Source organism: Protopterus annectens, chromosome 8.part1, assembly GCF_019279795.1.
Source record: "Protopterus annectens isolate FY-2018-M chromosome 8.part1, PAN1.0, whole genome shotgun sequence".
Classification (NCBI taxonomy): domain Eukaryota; kingdom Metazoa; phylum Chordata; order Ceratodontiformes; family Protopteridae; genus Protopterus; species Protopterus annectens.
The window spans coordinates 328,053,105-328,076,767 of NC_056742.1; positions in this window are offsets into that span (position 1 = coordinate 328,053,105).

The following is a 23,663-nucleotide window of genomic DNA, read 5'->3' on the forward strand; positions in this document are numbered from 1 at the left end:
CCTTACAATTCATATACTCAACTTTAGCAAGGCTGCTGATGTCGCCCACCTACAAATACACCTCTGGGAAAGTTGTAGCCCAGTAATCTCCATAGCGTGTCTTCTAACTGCATACTGCTGTAGTGTAATAAAGAAGTTAGGTAGGTGTTCTAATCCCAGACATGGCAAATGTGTGTGCGTCTGTCTAACCCTGTCTGTGTAGAGAGCAATGCTTTTTAGGGTACTCATACTCCTTACAATTCATATACTCAACTTTGGCAAGGCTGCTGATGTCACCCACCCAGAAATACACCTCTGGGAAGCCTGTACCCCAGTAATCTCTGTAGTGCTTGCCGTAACTGTGTACTGCTGTAGTATGGTTTAGAACTATGGTAGGGTTCCATCCCCATCCATGGCAGTTCTGGATGTTTTGTGCGTGTTTCAATGTCTGTGTATGGAGCAATGTATTATAGGCTAGTCACACTCAGTACATTTCAAATGGCCCACTTTGGCAATCCTGCTGATGTCATTCATTGTGAAATACACCTTTTGGGAAGGAGTTCTCCAGTAATCCCCTATGGTGTGTCCTAGAACAGCTCCATGCTGTAGTGTGATATAGACCTCTGTCAGGGGTTCTGTGCCAACCCATGTTAGTTGTGGATGTTTTGTGTGTGTGTCACTGTCTGTGTAGGAGCAATGGATATTAGGCTAGTCACACTCACTACAATTTGAATGGCCTACTTTGGCAATCCTGCTGATGTCATCCAAATTGATATACACCTTTGGGTAAGGAGTATTTCAGTAATCTCCATGGCACTTCCTATAACTGTGTAGTGCTATAGTGTAATAAACTAGTCAGGCAGGGGTTCTATTCCCAGACATGACAGCTGTGTGTGTTTGTAACTCGTATCCTGTGTGGAGTTGTGAGTGTGTGGCCAATGTGGAGTGGGTTTTGCATATTTCTTATATGGTGGCCCTACTATATATCACAATGTCCATCATACAGGGATAACAGATGTGAAATAGCTGAGAGGCTGATGTGCAAAGCCATACCCATACTTGTGACATCAAGGCCAGGCAATCACAGTTAGCAACCCCAGTATTACCCAGAGCACACTCCCAACCCATGTCTCATAGACACACATATGCCTAGGCAACAGCCAATATGTGGGTAGTACACTGCATATTGGCCACTGATAGTAGCTATGGGGTGAGAGCTGTGAGCTACAGAGGGCATGGCACTCTGTCCAATATGCACATACCTGCAGACAGTGCACCTTCCCCATGTTCCCCAATGGACACCTGCAACACCTGTGGTGCCATCACATGTAACCCACAAAGGACATACCATGCCTGACAACATGCCCTGTATTGACAGATGCCAGTGACACCAGGGAATGCTGTTACCATGCTATCAATGTAGGTGCAGGGTAAACCTGCTGCCCATTACCAGTTCCCGTCACAGGTGGGCACGACTGGCACATCTGATGATAATCTGTGTTCACAACATGGGCCAGACACCCCAGGTACAGTTCCACATGTCACTGTACATGCATGTCAGAGGTGTGCACATCCCAGACACCGTCCATGTCATGGACTAAGGAACACATACATGGCAAGCGATGCACAGCATTGGCCACCCACAATAGTCACCCAGGTGACTGGATGGGGGATACAATGCCCACCTGTGTGGGCAAATGCAGACACTATAGCCCTGAGCCACAATGCAGACCATTGTCATGTGGCCTTGTGCCAAGGTATACCCATCACCTAGCCTTGTACAGCCATCTGGCACAGTCGACCACCACACACCCATGCAGACATGCACCCATGCATGTCAGTACTGGCACCCTGTGTGTTTGTGTGTGTTGTATGGTGCCTTTGTTGACATCCACACTCCCTACAACCCCTATTGGCATACTGAAGCACACTGCCTGATGTCAGACACCTCCCCATACCCTTTGCCCATACAACCTCCGTATGACCCATGTGGTGCATGTGATACCTGCACAGTGATGTGTTGTGGCAATCCCACTACTGATGAGTTGTAATCCTGGCCCTGCCAAGTGTGTCAATGTGTGTGTGTCCCTGTGAGAGTGTGGCTGTGCTGATGCTGGCACCTGTTCATGCGGACAGGCACGTGTACGTCGCCTTCCGTATAGCTACCATATCCCTGTTGCAGATGTCATTCACCATCACATATATGTTCTGAGAGCTCCACAACAGGTAACCCATGTGGCGCATCCAATAACTGCACAGAGCTGAGAGCACAACATAGCTGTCAGGGGTTTGATACCCTGTGCTGGTAGGTGTGTAACACAAACATGTTTAGGTTTTACACCCTCACTCCTCCCTGACTTGTCTTTACCTCTGTCTGCCTCTCCCACTCCCTCTCTGGTGGATGTGTAGACCTACACCTGCTTGTTTAGACAGCAGCATGTGTATTTTAAGTGATGCTCATGATCAGCTGATGGCCTCTGCATGAATTGCAGCCCTCCCCTAGTTGATCGCATGTGGAACAGCTGTGGTAACATTCCCATAGATAATTGCATGGAAACACACTCCAATATCTAGGTACATGTTGACCCTTTTCATTCACTGTTGGTGTGAATGACCTGAGATGTACCTCCCTGGACTACATGAAAAGAGACATGGAGGAGCTCTCCGATCTTGTATCCCAGGCAGGTATGACCCTAACCCTGAGTAGCATCCTGCCATCACCCAGAATGATACCACAGTACAAGGACAAAATGATTGACTTCAACAACTGGCTAACTTTCTGGTGTCATTCTAAGGGGATCCAGTATTTGTCTGCCTGGGACGACATGATCGACAGTCCACGATGCTTTGCCAGAGATGGCCTGCACTTGTCGCCGTTAGGATTCCGGATACTGGCTATGACTCTTGCCACCCCTATAGTGCCTTTTTTAGGCAAGGTTCAAATGACAAATTCACCACTGTAACTGGTACAAGCAAGCAAAATCTGAGGGTAATGCTACTCAATGCTAGACGTCTAAACCTCAAAATGCACTCACTTGAGGCACTCCTTAAAATGGAGAACATTGACATCTGTGCAATGACAGAGACCTGGTTCAAAGCTCCAGAGAGCATCCCTGCATTACCAGGCTTCAATTCATACTACACCTTTCGGCCACCTAACCCAGAAATAAGCACTAAAGGCAGAGGCGTGTCCATATTCATTAAGGATATCCACACCTCCAGGCTAGTTGCACAGCATAATGCATCCGAGATTATCCAAGTGCAACTAACTCTGGGCAAGACCGCAATCCAAATTGTAGCTTGCTACAGACCCCCCACCATGCCCCAGGATTCACACTCCTCATTTCTTGATACACTGAAGTATTAGGGGTACAAACCAACACCCTAATAATGGCCGATTTCAACTACCCCACCATTAACTGGGAAAACTACTCATGTACCAACTCTTTTGCTCAACGTTTTCTAGAATTCATAAATTCCAATGCCTTGGATCAACTTATTCACACCCCCACCAGGGGCAGCAATATCCTAGACCTGGTCATCACCAACATGGGAAACCAGTGTTCCACACCAGAGGTCAATTCCTCGTTGGTCAGATCCGACCACAAGCTAATCAGCCTAGACATCCACATCCCACCCCCAGCCCCAATTAGGGAAACCGTCGTAAAAAACTTCTCAAAAGCCAACTTCACACTTCTTAAGACAGAAGTGGTAAATGTCATGACACCCATGCAGACGGACAATAGAGGTATGACTGCCGAATCCTGCACAAATGCACTTTATAAGCACTTACACAAGTGCATGGATCATGCTATCCCTAATAGAACCAAGATGTTATCCCCCAAAAAAAGGAAGCCAATCTGGTGGTCCTCTGCCATAAACAAACTCTACAACAGAAGAAAGAAACTGTTGCAAAAAAGAGCAAAATCCCATGATTGGAGGAACTCCCTAGTCAACCTCCGTAAGAAGATGAGATCCCTCATAAAATCCTCCAAAGCTAGTTACAAAAACAAAATTGCCACTGACTCTAAAGACAACCACAAAGCATTCTATAGCTATGTCAAGAATCTAAATGGGAACACTCAGATCTGCTCTGAGTTACAGCATAATGGCACTAAATATACAGAACCAACTGATATTGCCAACATCCTAGCAGATAGGTTCAGTGCTAACTTTACCCCCCTCTCTCCCCCTAGAGGGCCCATCTCTATACCGGAAGAATGCAAAGTTCCTATAATCATGGCTGCACAGGTAAAAAACACACTCTCCAAAGCCAAGAACACAGCATCCATGGGACCTGACAATATCCCAGGCTGCATTCTACATGAACTACCGAATGAACTGGCACCCTACCTAAGTACCATGTTCAATCATAGCCTCACCTCAGGCTTTGTATCCACTGAATGGCGCACCACAACAGTTATCCCACTCCAAAAAGGGGGAGCCATGACGGACCCTGGGAACTACTGCCCCATTAGCCTGATGAGCCTGGTCTGCAAGGCCATGGAGTGTATCATCATGGAACTCATAAACAAAGACATTGGTAATCTCCAAACTCTGGACCCTACTCAGTTTGGATTTGTAAAAGGCAGATCATGTCTACTAAACCTGATTGACTTCTTTGAAGCAGTCACCAAAGCCATAGATGATGGTAAAATGGTTCACACAGCTTATCTAGATCTCGCCAAGGCTTTCAACACCATCCCCCACTCTGGAATTATAGATAAGCTCACTAAACTAGGTATAAATCAATATGTCATAAGATGGGTTGCCAACTGGCTCATGGACAGAACCCACACTGTGAAAGTAGCGGATTCCAAATCCGACATCAGACCAGTTACAAGTGGAGTACCACAGGGTTCAGTCCTGGGTCCTCCTGTTTGGTATCTACTTCTCTGAAGTGCAGGCCAACACAGAAGGTCTTTGGCTAACAAAGTTTGCAGATGACTGCAAACTAGGAGCCATAATCGAAACTCCTAACGATGTGGACAAACTACAAAAGGGCCTCACTGAGACAGATACCTGGTGTCAAAGCCATGGCCTGAAGCTCAATGCCAAAAGTGTATTGTCATCCCTTTGGTAAAAACTCTGTACCCATGAACTACCACATAGCTGGTAGTCTACTTAATGCTGAAAATGTGATAAGAGACCTTGGGACACAGGTGGACAGTAGTCTCTCCTTTGATAATCACATCACCACAGTGGTCAGGAAATCCTTCTACGTGGCTCATCTCATCACAAAAGGATTCTCATCCAGAAAAAAAGAGGTCACTGTTCCCCTCTACTCATCACTCATTAGACCCATTATAGAGTACAATGCCCCTTTTGGTATGTACCTCACAAGACATCTACAACAACTGGAAAGACCACAGAAATACCTCACAAAGAGGATTACTGGCCTCCAACAGATGCCCTATGGAGACCGTCTCAAAAAACTACAGCTTTACTCCATCGCATATCGCCTACTCAGGGGCGATCTCTGCCTAACATACAAAGCTATGTCAAACCCAGAGCTGTTGGACATGCTCCACTTAAAGAAATCCCAATCCCACCGAGCTACATGCTCTAGGGACCTTAACCTTGTCACCACAATAAACAGAACATGCTGGAGGGATAGATTCCTGTCCCAGAGACTTCCCACACACTGGAACAGACTACCTATCTATGTCAAACAGAGCTCCTCATTAGCACTCTTCAAGAAAAATCTTGATGATTGGATGGGAAATGGGAAATTCACCCCGGGGATCACTTCTGTGGCTCTGCTCGACAGGGGCATAGGAAAATAATTTTCTTGGGTGGCGAAAGCCAGGGTACATTTTTTGGCTAGGCTTGCATAGGCCCTAGGGTCGATAGCCTAGTACCTACCTATGAACCTATGAACTATGAGCAGGAACTAGATCTGTTGTTTAGCAAACAGCATCTCAGATGGATTGTGATTTACCTCTAACAACATACACTGTGGAAACAAGACAACACGCAGGAGGGAATGTGCCTGACCTGACTACAGACTGTAAGTGCTGCTATACTGCATTTGGAGTAATGTTGGTTTAACTGTGTGTGTGTGTGTGTGTGTGTGTGTGTGTGTGTGTGTGTGTGTGTGTGTGTGTGTGTGTGTGGGTGTGAATATGGCTGTCCTACATGTCTCAATACCTGCCATGTCAGTTCTATGTTTATGAGGAATCCCCATCTGCAGGTTCATCTGCAGACTGAGCAGTGTGTTGTGCCTTTGGTTTCATGTGTTACCCACGGAGCATCTATCTGTGGACTGCAAAAGGTAGTGTGAGGATTGCAGTGTGTAGATGGTGAAAGCCGTGACAGTTACTGAATACATATCCCTCACAGGACATATGTTGCAACAAACCTGTTACAACAGTAAATGTATGAGGTTATCACAGCAACATAGAAAATTGAGAAAGAGAGCCAGCAAACTGTGTCCTGAATAAATTTATTGTAAAAAACAACAAAAAATAGACAAACAGACCGGTATCGGCTGGTATAAATAACACAGCCTTCCTCAGTGCAAATTCAAGGAAATCCACATTGTTGTTTAAATATCCTTGGAAAACATTTGATTGGTTTAGCCTAGAATTATTCATTGAGACCTGGTGGGAACAGACTCCCTAATTTAACAATCCATTTCTTTTCTTTTGAATTTAGAAGAGAGTGCCAACCTGTTTTATTCTGTTTATTACCCTTTATGATATCAATTATCATAAAATAAAATTTTGCAGTTTGATGTGTTAGGTGATGTTTGTATAAAGCATTATGGACCTTATGATTCTTGATGTTACTAATGTGTTCTGAGATTTTAAATCTTAGAGGATGTGAAGTTTGCCCTATATGGAAAGACCCACATGTACAGGTTGCCAAATAGATCACCCAGTCAGAGCTACAGTTAGAAAAAAAGTTAATATCAAAAACTGTAGCGGAATTCCTACTGGAAAATTGTCTACTTTTGATTATTCTATTACAATTACTACAATGGCACATTGGAAGCAGACAATCAAAGGTCCCCCCTGTTAATGTAGTCTGTATGTATTGAGATTTACCATCAACATGTATATGTTTGTAATGGTTCAAACAGCCACCTAGATTCTTGCCCTTTCTAAATGAGAAAAGGCATCTATCTGGTATAATAGTAGATACCTCTGGATCATACTGTAGGATGTTCCAATGTCTATGAACACTTTGTATTAGATTATTCGAATTCCTACCAAAAGTCATAGTGAACCTGATTGGTTGTGATGCCTTGTTGTTACGGTCTTGATAAATTAGAAGGTCATCCCGTTTAAGTTTATTGACCTGGTTGCTTGCATGCAGAACATGTCCCATTTTATAGCCCCTAGATCTGAATCTATATGTGAGATCTTTCTTATGTTCCTGGAAAGAAGAATCAGTGGAGCATATACGTTTCATTCTGATGAATTGTGATTTTGGAATATTTTTGGTAATATGTGGTGGATGGAAACTGGATGCATGAAGAATAGTGTTAAATTCAGGATGTTTCTAAGGTATGTGTCTAAGGTATGATCAGGTAATCTATTAATTAGTACATCCAAAAACGTGATTGTATTAATATCATGATGTACAGTAAAATGAAGACCCCATTTGTTGTTATTGAGGTATGTCAAAAAATTAAACAATTCATTGGCCCCACCTTTCCATACCATCCAACAATCGTCCAAGTAACGTCGTGAAATGTCCAGATGGTTCAAGTAGATGTTATTGCAGCTATTATAGATCAGATCCCTTTCGACATAGGCCATAAAAAGGTCAACATAAATTGGGGCAAATGATGACCCCATAGCTGTACCCTTTCTTTGCCAATAACAAGTCTCTTGATAGAAAAAGACATTGTTAGTAAGGACATGTTCTGCAAGTTTCACCAAAAATTCATTGTACTCAGCTTGATATAGGTTCGCTTCATCTAGCCAATATGCTAGAGCTTCCAAACCCCCTGAGTGTGGAATATTGGTATAGAGGGCACTGACATCCAATGTACACATAAGCCAATCAGGTTCCAATTGTGTCTCAGAAATGATCTGTAAAAAATTGGTGGTATCATGTAATCATGATCTTATGAGTGATAAAAGTGGCTTCACTTGTTTGGTTAAATATAAAGATATTGGTTCTGTGATATAGCCCTTCCCTGAAACAATGGGTCTCCCTGGAGGGTAAATAGGGTCTTTATGTATCTTGGGCAGAAAATATATGTATTGATTGGATGGATCCTGAATCATAAGTTGGTGCATAACATCAATGTCAATAACGTTAGCATCCCTAGCAGAAAGCAGAAAATCATCAATTTGTTTTTTGAACCTGAAGGTGGGGTTAATGGTCATTTCAGAATAGTATTTGTTATCCGATAGTTGTCTCTTGGCTTCAGTATCATAATAAGACCAATTCAAAATGACAACTGCCCCACCTTTGTCAGCTGAAATGACTATATTGTTGTTATTCTGTAATTCTTGAATAGCTGATTGTTCGGCTCGTGTAATGTTATTGGGTTTCGGCCGTGTATCTGATCTGTAAAAATGTAGATCTTTGAGAATGTTATTTTGAAATTGATGCACAATGGGATGCATGGGAGGCAAAAATTGTGATTTATGATAAACAAATTTATCATGGGTATAATCATAGTTGTTTTCACCAAAATACAATCTAAGATTTAATAGTCTACAAAACGATACAACGTCTTGTGCTAGTGCATCTTCAGATACAAAAAAGCCAGGTATGAATGTGAGTCCTTTATTGAGAACAGATAATTGTGTAGGTGTTAACACATGAACAGATAAGTTTAAAACATTGCTATTGAAATTTGTATTTATTTCTGTATTGCTAACTTCAATAGGCTCTGAATGCTGTTTGCTTTTGTTATGTTTTCTGCCCCCCCCCCCGTTTGTACTTAAACCTAAAGGGATACTCGTAGGAGTCCTTTTAGGAGATGGTGAGCCTGACACAGTTTGTATATCATTGTCAGTGTAAGAAGACTGATTGTCTGTAGAAGAACCACTGTCTTGGGTCCGATTCCTTAGTATTGACCTGGGTCTTTTCCTTTTTGGCGGTCGTGTTTGATGAGGGAGAAATCTGACATGTTTATTAGTATTATTAAAGGGGTTAGCCCCTTGATAGTCAGATTGGTCCCTAGTGAATTTTTTGATTTTCTTAATTTTTAACTGTTCTTCTAAGTTACTAAGATCTGTAGTTAATTAAGTAAGATGTTTATTAAAAAATGTTTCACCCTCATAAGGTTGTATGTCATGAACCAATTTCAACACTGTATTGATTTCCTGGTCTATTATCCAATCATGATGTTTAGCCAGTGCTTTAACAAAAGACATACTGGCTTCTTGTTGAATACCGGCCCATTCACTAATGAGCTCCTCATCTGATTCACCAACAAGTGGCTGTATTCTAACTCTCAGTCCTCGTGGAGTTATATTTTTGGCAAAATATGCCTTGAACAATTTTGAGTGCCAAACGTTAGATCTCAACACCTTTAGGTGTTTATATAGTTGGTCAAAGGCAATACCACATGTTGTCTCTGGCCCTAAAGGTTCACCTGTGGTGATATTCTCTACACTTGGACCGAGCCCAAAGGCCCCTAGATCCTCACAATCCGCTGACAGACCAGAGACCAAGCTTAAAAGATCCATTTTTGCAGAAATCAAGAATGGCACCAAACAAAGAAACAAGGGTGATGCAAAAGTTGGACAATAATAGCCCAAAGCAAGCTACGTCACAAATGCACACCCTATATCACACAAAAAAGTGTGTATGTGTATATATATATATATATATATATATATGTATATATATATATATATATATATATATATATATATATATATATATATATAAAAATAAAGGAGGCAATAATAGCAAATTAGCCAATAGTAAATATTAAGACTAAAGATTGCTACGTCTCCTATGAATTGAGGTACCGAGAGTTAGAGAACAAGGAACTTATATATTCAGCGCAATTTAAATTCTGAGATACAAGATTCCAATATATAGAAAAACATGAGCGATCAAAATCTTAATAAACCTGGTACTAATCAAATACAGTGTTGAAAATAAAATTGGATATGCCAGATTCAGTAAAAAGTAACCATTATATTATCTAGGTTTAGCTGACATCCAATGTGAATGAAAAAATACAAAATACAAAAAATGTATATTGAGTACAGCCTTGAGGGTGAATATCAAAAATAAGAACTAGGGAAGGGGGAAGAAAAAGCCCAGGTCAATAACTAGGAGACATAAACCACTGAGAAAACCTCAGCTAAATCATAATATCTTGTGACAATATGACAAAAGATAGAAATGTAAGATTACCCCCTCCAAATATGTACATTTAAATGTTGAGTACAAAAGAACCTCCTTCATAGGAATGATGACATACCAAACAAAAAAAGAATAATGGTATGCCCACCTGATTAATTATAAAGCTCAAAGAGACCATATCAAGAATACAAGTCAATGTACCATAACTCCAAAGGTAGCAAAAAAAAAAAATAAACAATAACATCAAATATATCCTCACATGTATAGATTAAACTGTTAGAAAATTATTACTGGCTAGATATAACCAAAGACAAGAAACAAACATATGCAACTCTCCTATATTAATAGCATTCAAAGTGCAAAATCATGTTGTTCCACCTGAAATACTGTTAAGAAGACAAATCATACAGTATAAACTATATGACTATTTGAATACATGACAAATTGCTGTCATTAAAAGCTGAAAAATAGCACATGCACAGACTGAAGCGTATAAATGCTTATTAGAAAAATAGGTCCATAAATTGCAGCAATAAGTAATGCCAAAAGACAGAACAGTACCTATACTAAAAAAATGGTCCCAGGAGAATTCCAAAAAGAAAGGATACCAGTGTCCAGACTCGATTGTCTCAAAAACCAATATTCCACCTTTAAAAATCCATATAAGTGGATCAGAAGTGGAATGATGTGCGATACAAGCAGAAACAACCAAATGTTAGTCTCATAAGGTTTCGTTTGAACATACGACCAAAAATGGCTTCTGAAGTCTCAAACCCACAAGATAACTAAATGGATTAAGTTCAAATCAGTCGGGCCGATATCCAGGACTAGATCGTCTCCCAAAGTCCAAAAGATTATGGTTGAGACCATAATAATCCAAAAGGTTAAAGATATGGTATTATACAGTTCCGTTCTGCCAGGCGAGAATGCAGATAGCGTTCGTAAGACACGCGCAAACACCAGGACTGCAAAAAATAGTTATATTTATCCAACAAATGCCAGGTTAAGCACATAAAAGAAAAAATACTGTAGAAATAGGTAGGCACCACAAAAGTAAATCCAAAATGAGTCCAAGATAACGTCAAGGCAAACCAATTGTTGATAACAAAAGATAATTGACTGTAGAATACTCTACAGCCTGTGTCAGGCAAACAGGCTCCCAGCAGGATGGAAAACAAAGTGCAACGTCAAAAAAGAAACCCCCTGCATGGGCGCAATTGCACAGCTCAATAGCATTAGTCCATAGAAAATTGAGAAAGAGAGCCAGCAAACTGTGTCCTGAATAAATTTATTGTAAAAACAACAAAAAATAGACAAACAGTCCAGTTTCGGCTGGTATAAATAACACAGCCTTCCTCAGTGCAAATTCAAGCAAATCCACATTGTTGTTTAAATATCCTTGGAAAACATTTGATTGGTTTAGCCTAGAATTGTTCATTGAGACCTGGTGGGAACAGACTCCCTAATTTAACAATCCATTTCTTTTTTTTGAATTTAGAAGAGAGTGCCAACCTGTTTTATTCTGTTTATTACCCTTTATGATATCAATTATCATAAAAGAAAATTTGGAGTTTGATGTGTTAGGTGATGTTTGTATAAAGCATTATGGACCTTATGATTCTTGATGTTACTAATGTGTTTTGAGATTCTGCAACAGCAGCATGTCAATATTGGCCCTGTGTATGTGCTTCCAGCCACAACTCTGTCAATCTTTGTATATATGTTGTGCACGAAGAGGTGCATATGTGCTGTACACTATAATGAGTGTCATCATATCTGTTAACAAGCCAGGGAGATATCAGGCTGCTACACATGTTATGTACAGTAAGAGTTATATTTGATGACATAACCTGGACATACTGTGGTTGTTTGTACAGTACTGAGGTTTGTGTACTTGTGGTGAATGTCGACAGTGTGTGTATTGTTAATATGTACCTTGGCCTGTGTACAGACTGTGATAGTTGTCAACGTCCTACGTCCTATCCTATCTGATGTTACATGCTGCTCCACTGTATGTTACCGTATTGGCTTACATGTCTGTAGGGCCATACACACACATGTCCCATACCACAGTCAGCCATCAGACCAAACTGTGTAGCGGCCCAGTATATGTAGGGTTAGTGGGTGAGTGGCACATATGAGGATGGTGTTATCCATATACTGTAATATTATGCTAGCTTGCCATATGTGGCTGTGTTCTCATTGGTTGTGGTTATGCACTTTCACACAGGTGTATCTTGTGCTGTGACATGCCTGTACAGCCTGCTATATATGCAGGTACATGTGCATTCCCCCTTAGGAGATGTAGGCCAGTGTTGAGCCAGTTTGCCTGTAGCCTGCACAATGCATTGTTACATGCCTAGTAGCTTAGTGTACCTACCCAGTGAGATGTCATGTGCAGATACTTGCAGATGTACTGCAGCTGGGCCTCTCTTAACAGTCATGTATGTCAGACAGAGCAGTGGGATGCTGTACAGCTGTATGTCAATATCTAGTGGGTAGTATATGGCCATGGCACCCCTGTGCCAGAGGTTATTACGTGTCAGGCCAGACAGGGGTGTGTGAATGCATAACCTATGGTGGCATACGTATACCAGTTGTTATGTGTTATACTCATCTACATGGCTGTTAACATCCATATTGTCAGGCATGGTACACATGTTTTGCACTAAGGGGTTTTGTGTATAACTCTGGACTGTACAGAGTGTGTCAGAATGTCCACACATATTGGCCAATATCTCTGCTGCAGTCGACAGGGGCAGCACATGCTAGCAGCGGTACTTTACTATGATGTCCTTAGGATGTCTGTCAATAGCCAATGGCGCACATGTGGAAAGCAGATGTGACCTCCCACACCCACCATGTCTGTGAAGACAATCCCAGTTACAGTACCAACAGTATATAGAACTGTAATAGTACACGAATAAAGGTTTCCCATCCCTGCAAACCTGTGTGTGGTGTTTTTTCCTATGACCTCTCTGTGGGTATATGTTGCAGGCAATGATTGTCATGTGTACAGGTGGCCCATACAGTGGTCATTTGTTCAGGTGTGAACTGTAGGCATAGTGGCTGTTCCATATTCTGTGCACCTTCTACATATGTATCTTACTGTACATATTTCTGCATGTGTATGTCACATGTATATCTATATATATATGTAATTATATATGTAGGTATATCTGTATCTGCAGATATGTGTCTGTGTATCTGAATCCTGGGTATGTTGATAGCTTTCACATTTTACAATTCCTATGAGAGCCAGACTGTACTGCATGATATGTTACCAGTACCAGCCTGACATCATACAGGTGGGATGTAGTACTGTTAACATCTTGTGCCCATGTCATGTCAGGTCCTTGTTATGGGATCTGCAACACTTGGTAGTGTATTGCAGGCTGGACGTGTTTGGCTTGGGGAGGTATGCCTATTCATACATGACATATATTGTTTGGGGCCTCTCAACCCATTAACGGTGCATGTGGACATATCTGTTTTTGTTAATCTACCATTGCTCTCTACAGATGTATGACCACATATACCTATGTAGATATATATATATATTGGCTTACATATGTATAACAATGTCCTTATATACCTACATAGCTATATATCTGCATACATATATGTACCTTGCCGAGTATATGTAGACATATGGGTGCATATATATGTGTCAATGTAGGCATTTGCATGTATATATGTTCATATATATGTATACATATGTAAATATTTCTAAATATGCAAACCTATATCTCTACATATATAGATATGTTGTATCTGTTTAGATATTAATATATTTATACACACACACACACACACACACACACACACACACACACACACACACATACATCTAGATGTTGGTATACATTCTCTGTACTGTTGCATGACTGGGCTGGATGATATGTTTCTGAAAACATTTAATTTATGTACATCTGTCATTGTTTAGTGGCAAATCACATTGTGTATGGTGTGCAGGGTCCTGGGTTCGAGCCTTGCAGAGGCTATTTTGTTGCTGGGCAAAACACAGGCCATTGGATACAGAGTGATTAAGGTGCTTTAAAGCAGTTGTAAGCAGGTGTGCGCGTGTTTGCACAGAGGTAAGCACTGCTAACTTGCAGTCACAGTGTCTTCTACTCAGTTAGCTTTCATATTGCTTAATCTGTGTAGGCAATGCTTATCCCTGTGCAGATGCACTTAAACACACTTACTAGTGCTTACATATGCTTACTACTGCTTATTTATGCTTATACCTGCTTACGAGTGCCTTATTCATTATGACACTGCTACATCACATGTGCATTTCCTGCAGTACTCTAGTTCATACATATGTGTTATTTAGTGGGTTTTGCAACAAAACTATTGGTTATTACATGCTTTGCCATGTAAAATAGACTGTGTTGCAGTGAGACTCGAACTGGGCATGCCTGCTTGTTAGGTTAATGCTCTGTCCAATTCACACTATTGTTTACATCCACGAGGCTGTCTGATTAGAACCGCTCCATCCAACACCAACACGCCTCGACCCATAATTTCATACCCATCATCCCCCCGCTCCTCCTCTGCAGCAATCATCCTTTCTCTAGGTGCAGGTCAGGTATAACCCACACCACTACACACTGCCCACTCTCCACTTCTCGGGACCCATCATGTACATTGTCTCGACCCATGGATCATCAGGCTTTCCCAACCTTGTAGTCGAGAACATACGTGCCAGACCATTGCAAATCTGTGTAATGACAGGAACCCAAACACGCCCTAAATTTTTGGGTTGTCCCACAAGTGATGTTCTTGTCTTTGTTTCAAGATTAGACTTAGCAGGTCAGCAATGTTTCTCCCACTGGTAATATCCTGCCTGTAGTTTGGGAAGCAGTGGTTTGTTTACTTTTTTGGTGTGTTTGTTTGTATGATTTACCTGTTTGGCTGTAGGTGTGGATAACGGTACGTGTAACACGTATGTTGATTGAGACCCCTCAACCCCATTGGCGGTGCCTGTGGTCATATATGTCATTCTTATGTGCTGTATCACATCTATAGATATATATCTGTGAATACACATACCCACACACACACACACACACACACACAAACACACACTATATATATATATATATATATATATCTAATGACATATAGATGTATGGATGTCTGCATATGTATATATCTATATGTGGATATTTATATATATATATATATATATATATATATATATATATATATACACACACACACACACACACACACACACACACACACACACACATCTACATATTTAGCTACATGTCCTGTAATGTTGAATGGTATTGCTGGATGCTATGTTTGTGGAAACATCAGGGTTATGTATATCAGTGGTGGTTTAGTGCCAAATCACATTAGCTATAGTGTGCAGGCTCTAGGGTTCGAGCCTTGCAGGGGCTGTTTAATTTGTTGCTGGCCAGAATGAGGCCCGTTGGATACGGTGTGGTTGAAGCACTTTTACGCAGTTGTCAGCAGGTTTGCATGACGGTAAGCACTGCTAACTTCCGGTGACATCTGCTTACACATGGTTAGCCTCACTATTGCTTACTCTGTGTAAGCACTGCTTACTGTCATGCAAACAGACTTGCACCTGCTTACTCGTGCTTATTTATCCTTACTACTGCTATATTTTAGACAGTATTAGTCTACTGGTTCTTGGGGAGGTGATGAATTTGGAAAGTGTATGGAGTTATCATTCATTACACAGCTTACTACCCCAGTTCACACGTATATGTTATGTATTAGGTTATACAACTAAATATATTGATCATAACAGTGATTTGACATGAAAAATGGAATGCACTGCAATGGGACTTGAACCGGGATTGGCTGCTCATGAGGCAAACGTTCTGCCCACTACAACATTGTTGTACTGCTTCATTTGCACATATTCTGCTTTTTATCCTCCTTTTGCTATTTAAGCTACATTGAGCATAGCTAAGCGATGGGCAACTCCACGCACCTATGGTTAAACCTCATCCGTTTCATTAACAATACATATCTTTTTTAATTTCTTTATTCACTATTGCTCTTATACATGTGAGGGGATGTTGCTGGTGGTATGCATACATCTATGGGCGGTCTCATTCATTATTTACTACCTTTCTGCAATCCTTCATTGCAGGGGCATGTATATTCTGAGAGTTCTGCTCTCTGACATGCCCCCTGCACTCGTACATGCTCCATGTAAGCCTAGGAGCTCAGCCAGCACGCCTTCATTACTATGCATGGCGTGCCACCGTACTGCTCCTAAATGGGCGCTTCCATGCAGGACTAAGTTAGTCCTGCATGGAAGTTTAATGAATCCAGGGGATTATCCCTTAAATCTGGTGTACTCCCTCAAACATTAAAAGATTCCATCACTAGCCCTGTCTCCAAGGTACCTTCATCCAAAACCCAGAAAGGCTGTGAACTTATCTCCACTCTGTGCCCATTGGCTAAAATCTTTGAAATGTTTCTCAACAAGTAACCATGCAAGCACACAAATACCTATTGTCTGATGCCTAACAAACAGCATAGATTCATAAATGCTATCAACACCATGACTGCTCTACTCTATATCATTGGAATTTTTGTAGATATGACTAGGGCATTCAAAATGGTTAAACATAGGCTAGTGCTTTTTGAGTTTGCGAACTTATCTTTGGCCAAAACACACTTAAGTAGTTCTAAAGTTCCAAAGGCGAATATAACTGTTTAGGTGCATTGTAATAACTGTCTATCCACAATTGGCATACTTAACACAGAGGCCTTTCCAGGCACAGTCCTAGGTCTTGTCTCTTCTTTTTATTCATCAGTGACCTTCATTTCTTAAACATTATTCTTTATGTTGATAACATTCTCGTAATGCAAGCTAATAAATATCTCAAAAGTCTGCATTCCCAGCTGCAACATTCCCCTCTGATCACTGACATTAGGCATCAACTAATAAACTGTTGAAAAACCACACTAAAATAATAATGTTATGTTATTCTTATCCCCTCAGAAATATCCCTAGTTACCCACTCTTACGATATCAGATTACCAAAATAACATCATCCCCTCTGCCACAGAATGTAATTGTTTAAGGCTTATCCTTGACTCTTCTCTCCCCTTCTCTAAACTCATAGATAATTTTGTGAACAAAGTCCTTTACCAACTGAAATTATGCAAGATAATGTGTCATGTTCTTGCCTCTAAAGCTAATTGACCATAGTTAAGATATTATTCTGCCTATAATGAAATGCAGTCTCCCTCTCCTGACCTTCCACTCTTCCTACAACCTGAAAAGACTACAGACCACTGTAAACAAAATCTGCAGATTTGCCTTTCTTGATGACTCCCAGACTCACCATTGCCATCTTCTACAGAAGGTAAAATAGTTCCCTGTAATTTAAAGATCTGCATATTTACTTAGTTCACTAATATATACCATTTTGAATTAAAGATATTGTATCTCCCCCACTTGAAAAGATGTTTCCCTATGAGAGAACCAAACTAATCCCTAAAAAATTCCTAGCTAGACCATATTTCTCTGCACAGACTAGCCTTTAAAACAGTTACAGGTGAAAGGCCTTTTTCAAGATTTGGACCTACCCTTTGGTGTAGTCTTTCAGCTGATTTAAGGGTAAAGGCACATTTGTAGATTTCAGGATAGGTCTTTTCTAACAAATCCAGAATTACTTTGTATCTTAATGCGTCATTGATAAAGGCTAACAATTCTGCCATGCCAGATTCATCTCCAAGACATTCTGGGACTTGTATGATACACACACACACACACACACACACACACACACACACACACACATATATATATATATATATATATTCTAACTTTACTATTTATATGTATTGTATGTTCATTGTCATCTTTACTCATTAATGTATGTACAGTCTTCCTTACTATATTTTTGGACTATATATTTGTGTACATATTCCCAATACATAATTGCACCACTGCATTTTACTCATCTAGTGTGTTCCAGATCATGGCTGAAAAGGGTTTTTGGAGCAGTCAACATGTGTGGTTATAAACTCAAAAAATAAAATAAAATGAAGTAAAATAAAATAAATAAAAGTAAAAGAACTTGGGATTTCAATGAATTAAAACTTGAACTGGCATAAACACAAAAATCTTAGAGCATGAATTTACTTAATAATGTATTCCTTCTGATAAAAATATGACAATATCATCAGTAAATAATGCTAGTATATGCTGTTGAACTTATAAAGCATTTCAGCTCCATAATTTTGAGGATTTCACATCAACAGGACAAGGCACTCAATCACTGCAGAAAGCAAGATTGACTGAAGACATTCCTGTTTACCAGTCTGGACGATCAGACACCCTGACATAAAATGTTTACACATTTACTGATGTACTTGAATTGTTATTATACATGGTCTCAATAGCCAAAGTCAGAATATTATAGAAAAACCTGTCATTTTTAATACACAGAATAAGTAGGTCCATAGTACTTTAACGAATTCCTTCTTGAAATCCAGGCTTATTAAGAGGTAAAGATGAATAGATTTCTATGCTAATTTACTTATTATTAATGCCCTTTTAATAATTTTAATAATGCCTGCTGGGTTTTGTGGTGAATGAAATCACACAAACCTTAATAAATGAGGCCTGATAGCAAATGTTTTAAGCTGTCTGCCAATAAAGACATAACATATTTATAGTTATATTTGGAAATTTAACTGTCCTGTATGATGAACATTGAACTGAATCTTATTAAGGCTTGGTTAGAACTGTAGTATGCAAACAATGCCAATAGCTGGGTAAAACTGTTATTAAAAACCTGGAGTAGCAAATTGTTGGCTTCCACTGGACATGACTGATATAATTGCATTGGGAGCTTATATGTGCCAAAGGCTTTCAATGCTTTCAGACCTTTAATTTTAGACTGTAACACAGCTAAAGTAAAGTCAACAGAGAGTTATAATTAGATTTGCAATAAGTTTCTGCATGTTCTTCTTGTATAGTGACTGGTGTAACTGAAAAAATTCTGCTTGATTTGAATCTACAGTGTAAAGATTAGTATAATAGGTTTGAAAATGATCAACTGCTTCTTAAAGACTTATGTTGAGTCTTTTTCTAACTTATTCAATATTCCTTGAATATGCTAACTATGTAATTGCCTGAAGTGACATTTGACATGCCCATTTTCTGTATACAATAAGGATCATAGATAAAAAATTGCAATATGAATTTTTTTAATGCTATGAGTAAGACAACAAACTATGACTATATTTTATCTTGTAGCTCTAAATCTGATTCCCTCAGGTTCCATATATATGACTGTAAACCACCCAACCAGACAGTTCTGCAGTGTCTCCAGTGAAAATGGACTTCAAGCTAATATAACCTTGATAACATAATAGATGCTCACATAGCAACTGGAGTAAAGAGGACACCACAGAGGAGTTCCAAGTATAAAAATTAATTTATTAGAATTAAAAAGTAAATTGTAGTCAATTGTGGTCAAGTGCTTTTATCCTTTAAACTCACAGGACTTCTTCAGAACCACAAGAGTGAAAGAATGTTCACATCCCATTTAAAGCAGAAAACAATCACTACTAGCAGCATAATCCCCATCTTGAAGTGCCAGTGCTTACAGAAAAACAATATAATCATGTGTCAACAGTTAAAAACAAAATAAAATGACTATGCTTTTTTCACTTTAGTAGTTTGTATTATGAATTGTTTTAAAAGAGGTACACTAAATGTTTAATAACTAAAACCAATTATAAGAATGCTAATCACTAATCATAGTTTACATCACTTTAAATGTGATGTGAACACTCACTCCTTTGGTTTTGAAAAACTCCTATGAGTTTAAAGGATGAAAGCACTTGAACATAATTGACTACAATTTACTTTTTGATTCTAATAAATTGATTTTTACATTTGGAACTGCTCAGCAGTATTTTCCTTACTTCAGTTGCTATGTGAGCCTTTTTTATTTATGTCATTTGGCTGCACGTTTATATACTCCTTTTTTGGGTTAACGTAACACATGCACAGACAAATAGGCAGACAGACATGGAGACAAATAGGTGTATAGACAGATAGATAGATCTGTCAAGAATCTGCTAAATTCTGATCTTAATGAGCCATGCTCTTTATAAAGTCCCAGTACATTAAGTACCCAATTGAAGCAATAACTGAGAAAACTTTCAGGCATCATTGAAAAAGATCTTTTTTTCCAATTTTATAACTCCTGACTCACCCAAAGCTTAATTTTATGCTGCAGATAATATATCAGAATGCATTATATTATGTGAGGTCTGTACTTGTATGAGTCTAGTAAAGAACACTTTGCCTTCTTTCTGAGACCACAGCTTTAAGTGCTGATATAATAATATAACCACAGGGTTATTATTACAGTTCAAAATATAGAATAACAGATTATATTCAAAATAGAATTTGTCTTGTTTTGAAAAAAAAAAATAGAATTTGTCTCTGAGACTATATATATATTGCAAGATGATGAGTAATAAGCAAAAATACATATCAGGCTAGAAATCCTGGCCTGTACCATTATGGTAAATTTGGATAGTTCATTTATTAAGGAGCTTTGCTAGAACTGGCAATGGGAATGCATTAGCTGATAGACAGCCATTTGTCAGAATGCCGGTAGACTAAGGTAATATTGCTGAAACAAATTTCATCAACAGTAAAGTTTAATCTTTTCCCCAGTGTTGTACAATCTGTGAGGATGGTACCTCTGAGGAGGTACATGCAAGTATGGGTGGTGTGGGAGTGTCCACCACATGAGAAAGACTTGAACCCTGGAAAAACAATACAGCTAATGCTCACTGGGAGTCATTTCAGTGGTTTATTTTTTTTTTCACTATATCAAATTTCAGACAAATGGTTTTTGATCCATAAATAGCTATCAACTTTCAGATAAATGACTGTTGATGGATCAACATGAATCCCTGGCAACTCTGTGGAGCAAGCAGAAATGGGACTGAATAATATAGAAAGGCAACAGAAGTCTCTGCAGTGATGAATCAACCCATGCAGGGAGTGTAACATTTTATTTAATGATGTTTGCATTCCTTTGTGCCCACTTCTAAGTGAAGGTCTCTATCTATCTGTGTACTAATTTATACACTTTTACCTCAACTTGGTGACTTAACTGCTGCAGATTTTGATGTCTTTTGCAGGGTGGCCAATATATTTAGCTCAAAGGCCGATATACTTCGCAGAATTACTTTCAGAAAATGATTATCCTGCTCTGTTCTTACCATGTGATTGTGAGGCTAACATCAAAAGATCTATTTGCTTAATCTCCCATAGCAACCAATTTGTCACTGCATTTGAATAACTATATGAAAGAAATATTGCAACACTTTTCTCTAATGAGTTTAAAAGACTATCTTAAAATTTTACTATCTGTGAGAATCAGACATTTAAGACTTTTAAGCATAATTTAGTAATCAGATAAGGGAGTGGTGCTATGAGAATTTACACTTGTTTTATGTCTTGTATATATTACATTTTCTTCTATATTTTATGTTTGCCATTATCCCAGGACATGGCTGAAAATGCATCTTTCCTGAAAAGACTGTGTTCTTTTACAAATATTGCATTATAACATAGGGGTCCCACAAGGATCCATTTTAGGGCCACTACTGTTTAATACCGTCATCAACGATCTTCACAAAGCCCCCCCCCCCATCCAAAATCTCATCCAATATGCTGATGATTCTATGCTAATATCCACTTCCAGCAATTTCTCAGATCTCCTCACAGTTATACAAAAGGCTTTTACTTCTGTTGCATCATGGCTTATTAGTGCACAACTCATGTTAAACCCTAAAAAATCTAAACTTTTACTTTTCTCCACAAAATCACCAGATATTGACTTCAGAATCTTTGCTAAGGATGGTACACAAATCAAAATAGTGAAAACAGCCAAACTGCTAGGCATAGCAATGGATGATAAACACACTTATTATCTACATATTCTCAATGCAATAAAGAAAACACACTTTAAATTAGGCAAACTATATCACCACAAACTTTACCCGGATAACCACACCAAAACAAAACTTGCCAGTACATTACTCATCTCCTCCTTTCTATATGGTAGTGCCATTTTTACTAACTTTCACTCAACCCATAGTAATAAACTTCAATCCTGCCATAATAAAATAGCTAAATTTGCCTCCAGAAAGACTCACTGTTCACATCATTCACAAGTTATTACTGAACTGAATTGGCTAGAGTTTTCCCACCATCTTCACTATACCCAACTAACTTTAGCCCACAAACTAATGTTCAGACCCAGTGACTGCCCAGTACTCAACCCAATCCTACAAACTTATGCTCCTACCCAAACACTAAGATCCTCATGCAAACAGCTGTTAGCCATAACAAAACCCAACAAAAGAGCTGGGCAGTGTCTGTACTCCCATAGCATCGCCAAATTAAGAACAACTTACCATACCGAGTAACTCAAATTGACTGTATAAAAACCTTTAAGACAGTACACTAAAATAACACTACCTAAATAATCCATCCTGCACCTGCCACACAAACTAACCACCTTAACACAGTCCATTAACTAAATATTAGTATTGTGAAATGTATAATAACCAGTCCTACAACTTTTTATACATAACTATGCAATATTTTTATTTACTCACACTACAGATGGTACTGTTTGAATGTCCATACTGTTCTACGTGTAATTTTTATTCTATCTGTACTTAATGACTTCTGATGCTTACTAATGCAAACTCTGTGCTGTGTTGAATTGTACTATGTTTGCCTCTTATACCTGTAACATTTGTTTAAACTTATGTTAAACTTGTCAACTTTGTAATACTTGTGGAGCTTTTCTCCCCGGGCCTCCACTGAAAATGGGTTTCTGATGCAGTGAACTTTCCAGGTCAACATATGTCAATAAATACAATAAATAAATAAATTGCTTATGAATAATATTTTGTTATTTGGAATGGTACTGAGAAGGACCTGCATATCTTTGCTATTTATATAAACTCCAGCATTGCTTACCTCAGGTAACACTTGACACTAGATTTTTTTTTTGTTTGTTTAAGTAATGCTGTATATTCACTGGGAAGGTAAATGGATGGGTACTATGATCCATATGAATGACATTAATGGTAATAGCAACCTAAAATAGCAATATTATGAATTCTGGTTACCTTTACAGAAAGATTGCTACATCTCAGTTCTACATGGCTTCTTGGTTAACCACTACTGATGGTGACGCTGTAAGTGAAGTTGCACCATTGGCCAGAAAGTGTAAGTTAAGGTGTTACGCCAACAAATGTATAGGGACATCAGAGAACATTGTCAGGGAGCAAAGCTCTACCAGGACTAAACTGTATTTCTGCATGTCAGGATTTTATTACAT